This window comes from Lagopus leucura, unplaced genomic scaffold (assembly GCF_019238085.1).
Source record: "Lagopus leucura isolate 7727_CA_CO unplaced genomic scaffold, USGS_WTPT01 Super-Scaffold_73, whole genome shotgun sequence".
NCBI lineage: Eukaryota > Metazoa > Chordata > Aves > Galliformes > Phasianidae > Lagopus > Lagopus leucura.
The window spans coordinates 46,022,570-46,028,569 of record NW_024962252.1 but is presented as its reverse complement, the minus strand read 5'-3'; positions in this window follow the sequence as shown (position 1 = coordinate 46,028,569).

The following is a 6,000-nucleotide window of genomic DNA, read 5'->3' as shown; positions in this document are numbered from 1 at the left end:
TCCTTTCCTTTCCTTTCCTTTCCTTTCCTTTCCTTTCCTTTCCTTTCCTTTCCTTTCCTTTCCTTTCCTTTCCTTTCCTTTCCTTTCCTTTCCTTTCCTGCATTGGTTATTGAAGAACCATCACAATATTTTTTTTTCTTGCTTCTGTTCCAATACGGAATGAATTAAAAAAGAAATCTTCAGTACAAATTTGCAGTTGATGAAGATTCGTAGAATATGCAGTAGATCAAATCCATGTATTAATCAATGATATCTCCAGGTAGCACGTACAGTCCATGTATCGAGCAAATGACGGCTGTGTTTCATGTGCTTAGTGTGTCAGATGACATCTAGATATTTTGAAACAAGAGTCACACCACAGACAAGAGAGCAGCAGTCTCGCAGTGTAATTGTTTTATTTGCTCTATATCATTGTGAGATTGCAACAGTGTGGTCATTCTATATGCATCTGAAATAAGGGGGAAAAAAAAAATTAGAAGTTAAAATGTACTTCTAAACAAGTTCAGTGAATTGTCAACTGAAAGCCTGTGGAAATCAATAGGGCATTAATTCCCAGTGGGAACTGGGTTCAAAAATCTTTTAGATTATTTGGCAACTTTTTGCCCACATCCATAAGTAATTTATTTCTAGAGCCAAAACCTCATGGATTCAGTTGATCTTGTGTTTATGCACTGCAAATTCAGACTGTGAAAATGGCTCTAAAATTGTCAATGTTATGAAAAAGTAAAAATTTTCATTATAATTTAACATATGCTTGGCAATATTCCATCAGGAAAGACTGATATATGTGACCAAAAGTAAGGTACCTAACTAATACGACTCAAAAAAGCTACAGTAATATTGTACCAAACTGCAGAGTATAGCCTTCTCTGGGGAAGCCTTGCAGTGATTTTACAAAGTCTGGATTTACAATTTCCTCAAAGGATATATTACAAAACTGAATTGTAAAGAAGATAAGAATTCTATTGATAGAAAATGAGTTAATTTAAAATTTACTGACAGTTATTGGGAAGAATTGGAAAACATTGGAAATTTGTTTTTAAGCATAATTTTCAAATTCCATGAGAGAGATGCTTAAACTGCTTGAGATGCTTAAACCTTCATGAATTTTTATTGTAAACCAAAATGTTTACAATTTTTGATAACTATTTCACTTAAAGATGGCTATGTAACAGGAGGGACATTAGATTGCAGATCATGTAACAAAAAATTAATTTCCTTACCTATCTCTTCCCATCTTCTTGGGCTTTATTTCATCTCAAATGCTCATTTGCTTGTCATACCTAAAAGCACATCCAGCACGATCCAGTAATATGCCAGCCCAGGGAAGTGAACTTGCCGTGACTTTGCACAACTGTGCAGCATGTATGAGCAGCTGAGGCTCATCTGGGCCTGGAATGCACAGCTGGCAGATTTTCTGAGCTCCAGCAGCAGCTCCTGTCCTTGGTCACCCACCGCTGAGCTCCAGTCCCAACATTACTGAACTGTTGAACATTACTGTTCCTCTTGACTTAGACAGCAAAATTAAGATTTCTCTGTCATCCACATAGAGAAGCCTCTGTGGGCCACAGATAGCTTGCTGGAGATGGAAAAAGAAGGAATTCATTCAAAGATTTCATTTTTTGACTTGTGAACCTGGCTTTTGTACTGCAGTTCACCTACTGAGTAATTATTTCCAGCAAGCAGAGGCACAAACATGAAAATAGTTTCTGATAAACTACTTGACAAAAATAATTGCTTTCTGGCAGAATGGAAGATCTCCTCTGCTCCATATGGGATGTCATACAATGATATCCACTACATTGGAATCATTAGTTACTTTGAAATTTTGAATTATATTGTTCGGGTACGTTGAGTTAAATAAAAGACAAACTGAGTCTTGCCAAATAGCTTAAAAAGTGGCAATTCCCATCTTCAAGGTGAGGGAATATATCATTTTTTCAATATGGTAACTTTTCATTACTACACATAGAAGATGAAATGAAAATTCCCCTCATATTTGACTTGCTGGAATTGACAACCTACTGGGGAGCCTGGAGCTGGGTGAGTGAGGAATATTCAAAATTAAAGCAGATAAGAGTATAACCTTATAATTATTATGCATATAACTATTATGTGTATAAAAATATATAGTGCAATTTTCCTATGTGGTATAAACACATTATAATTTTGAAAAAGGCTGGAAAGGTGGCCTTTAGGCTTAAGTAATTCAATCGGAATGGTAATATGTAGTTGAAAGAATATATTTTTGCATACATTTTGTTTGAACATTGTTCATCTTAATAAACACAAATCTTGACGTTGCTTCAAGGATTGGCACCTTGGAAGTTATTCCACGGGAGACAATACTTAGTGTTTGTAGCTGTATATGTTATGATTGGATCTGACAGAACAATCTTCAATGAAGATGTCCCCAATACTTCTCACTTCATGACCTTCCTTTTTTAATTACTTATAACTTAGCCAAATGTCTTTTGGAGTGAAAATTTTCTTGCAAGATGCTTTCCCTCAGTCTGATGATTTTTTTGTTTATTTCTTAATTTACAGATAAAATACTATAAGACTGCATGAGTACAAAGCCAGAAAAAGTGTAATGCTATCCATGTGAAAATGTTGTTTTACTTCTTTTAATTTTTCACTTTTAATTTTGCACATTTTGTAGTAAAAAATATTAAATTTGAGATGCATTGAGAGGCTTTGTGTTGGCTAAATGTTTCTGTTGCTCCTCTAAAAATTTATCCATGTTTGAAAAATTCCATTTTGTAAATGTTCAGAAAAGTCTTCCTGGAGATTTATCTGCAAACTGAAGAGTCTGTCTACTGTGGACACGCTCAGAGCTGCACAAACATAATTCTTCTTACGATTAGAGCTAAGCACCACAAAATGTTTTTCCTGTGCCCCTTAGGGACCCTTCTGTTGACATAGTGCAGAGAGATTAATTTGAATGCAGTGTGGACAAAAACAGAATTTAGAAGTTGGTGAGTATATATATACAGGGAGAAAGAAATGGAAAGAGTATGATGAGCTGAGAGTGGAGCCACGAACACATACGTATGTGCAGGAAGTGGAGACAGGCACAGAGTGTGACAAACAGCCAATGTACGTGAAGAGAACTGAGATTAGCTGAGCAAAGAGACCAGGACAAAGAAGTATGTTTTGATGAAGATTTCAGGAATAGGGTTGAAAAGGAACAGCAACTAAAACAAGGAGGGCTAAACAGAGGTTTGAGAGCTGGTTAGTAGAAGCTGAATTATTTGGTTACATAAGAAGACAGGATTGCAAAAGATATAAAGAAGGCTGGAATGAGAGTCAGGCAGAACACCAAAATACCATTTTAAAGGTGCAATGCAAGGTTAAATGCAAGCAGTTAGCACATGGAAAATGCCAATGCTGATAATGCTTTTGAAACCTTAAATTGAACCCTCGGGCACAAGCGTGATGATGCACTACCATGGCATGATGATACACTGCCTCTTCTACAGAAACCCAGCTTTACTCAGTGAACCCCATTCACTGAAATCTCCTCTGGGTTTCCACGAGGTTATAAATTGAAAGAGATTATCAAACTCCTGCTTCATCAACTTTAGCAGTCAGAAGGTGTGAAAGATATTAAGCAGTGGATTGCCAGAAGGAAAGCTACCTGAATGGAGATGCTGAAATTAGATTCTATCTGTCTCTGACAGAGTTCTCATATAACTCTAAACAAATAATTTTAATATAACTGTTTTGGATGGTCACCAATTGCATATTTCCAGAGAGCTACCCAGAGATCTGAGATCTATTTTTAATTAGTGTTGGCTGCATATGAATTCCTCTGGAACTATGTTTCACACACGATGACTTCAAAAGTCGGGTCCTTGGTGCCTGTACTTGGACACTGAGTATTAGAAACTAGTTTTGACTTCAAGCTCTCTCTTTCCCAACAGACAGATCTTTTCACCTCCAAAGATTCCCTGAGTCCAGATGTGCCTCCAAGTGAAGAAACATAATTTAATTTGGTTATTCCACAATTCATTTAAAGCTGAATACCTCAAAAAACAACTCTCTTGGTTATGCAAAATGACACTGATTTGTTTGTTTCAACTTGAATATTTAGTTCAGTCCTACAGGGCTTTTGGCACTTTTTTTGGTGAGGCTGTGATTCATCCCACACAAAGGGTCAACTAGGTTCTTGAATTAAATACATAAAGAAAAAAACAAAAAAACAAAAAACAAAAAACAAAAAACAACATTAATTCTGGAATGAGAAAACCATTGTAGCTCGCATTTACTGAAGAAAAACCTACATAGTTAAGCTTTGTAACTAAAATAGAACCTCCACTTTTGGATGGATACCAGAGAACAGTTTGGAGTTTCAGTAAAATATCGTGTAGACAAATTAATTTCAGTGGAACAATAGCTTGAAGTGTTGCATTCATTTCATCTTCGAACTCAGGAAATCCAGACTGTGATTCTTTCATACCCAAGCAGAATTTATTAAATGACAGCTAATGTAGGAAGATACAGAGCCAGAAACCTGGGGTAGAAAAGGAAGATTTTCTGTAGTAGTGTGGGAGGATGAAGCTCATAAGAGTGCTTAATATCTTTTAGTGAGTTGGGTATTTACTCATCTGAGTGCCTAAAAGCTGAACTCCTTCATATGCAACTTCACAGACCACAAGACTGAAAGCAAAGGATTACACAAAGAAAAATGCAACCATAATTGGTTCAGCTGAAATGAAATTTGGAGAACACTCCTCATCCTGGAGTGATGTCTGCAGCTCATGATGTAGTTAAAAAAACTAAATTGGAGACAACAGACCAACGTTTAAATGCTGTTTTTCTCCAAGTATTTAAGGCTTAACACTTAAACTGCATATGTACTAATATTTTTCATTTGACTGGTAATTTTGACACATAGTTTGACACCTTGTATTTGCAGGTCTAATACTACCTCTCCACAAACCAAACATCCAAATAAATGTGTGGTAGAGGAAATATTATTCTCCTGTTTACCTGAGGACCTCTGATGTGCACAGGAACGTCATGGTCTCCCAGATTTCAGAAATAAAGTCTGTGGGAGGAACAAACAAACACCTGATACTCTTGTTGGTTTTTCTTAACACAACTTTTGATACAAGGACAAGATTTCCCCCTGTTAAACAGTCACTTAAAAATTAGGAGTGTTCTTACTATTTTGAATGGAAATGAGGAGGTATGCACACTTTCTCAAACAAAGCAAAACAAAACACAAGAAAAACCAACTCCTTACTCATAGAAAAAAATAAACAATCCATTACAGAAAAATGGCATCAGCCTTCTAGGCTGCGTGAGTATGATGGCATTTGAACTACCTGTCCAAAATATTGCAGGTGCTTTCACTCAGCAATTTTCCTTTGAGTGAGACAATGTCTTGCACTGAAAAGTTCATGAGATACTATAATCTGAAATGCTAAATATTTTTAAAGCATTCACATAATTTTATTTGAAAGATCCCCTTGAAACAATAAGAGCGAATGTTGCGTACCTCGTTTCTGTTACCTTCTACAAGTGAGAGATGTCTATAGAAAGTCTAAAGTTTCAAAGGAAAAGTCATAATATATTCAGCTCAGTGGTCCAACATTTTGGCCAAAAAATCTGAGAACGCTGTATTTGACACTCTGATACAGTCAACTTGCAAGTTTTAATAGTATAATCTTCATTTTCACAGTGTACAGTCAGAAGGAGTTGTTAGATACTGTAATCTTACCAACTAAGTAATACAAACTGTTAGATTTTAGTCAAATCTATTACTGTATTACATTTAAAATTAAGCTATTAAGATAAATGAGTGAGGCTAAATGCCCAAAATAGAAAGAGGTCTTTAGCTGCAGCCAGAAAACAGGACACATATGATGACACCTGTTCCCCAGGTCACAGCAAGAGCAGGAGGCTCCATGAGTGTTGTGGTCTCAGAAGACAAACCACACTTCACACTACAGAGGGAGAAAAAGTACTTTGTAAATGCAACGTGAAGAAAAT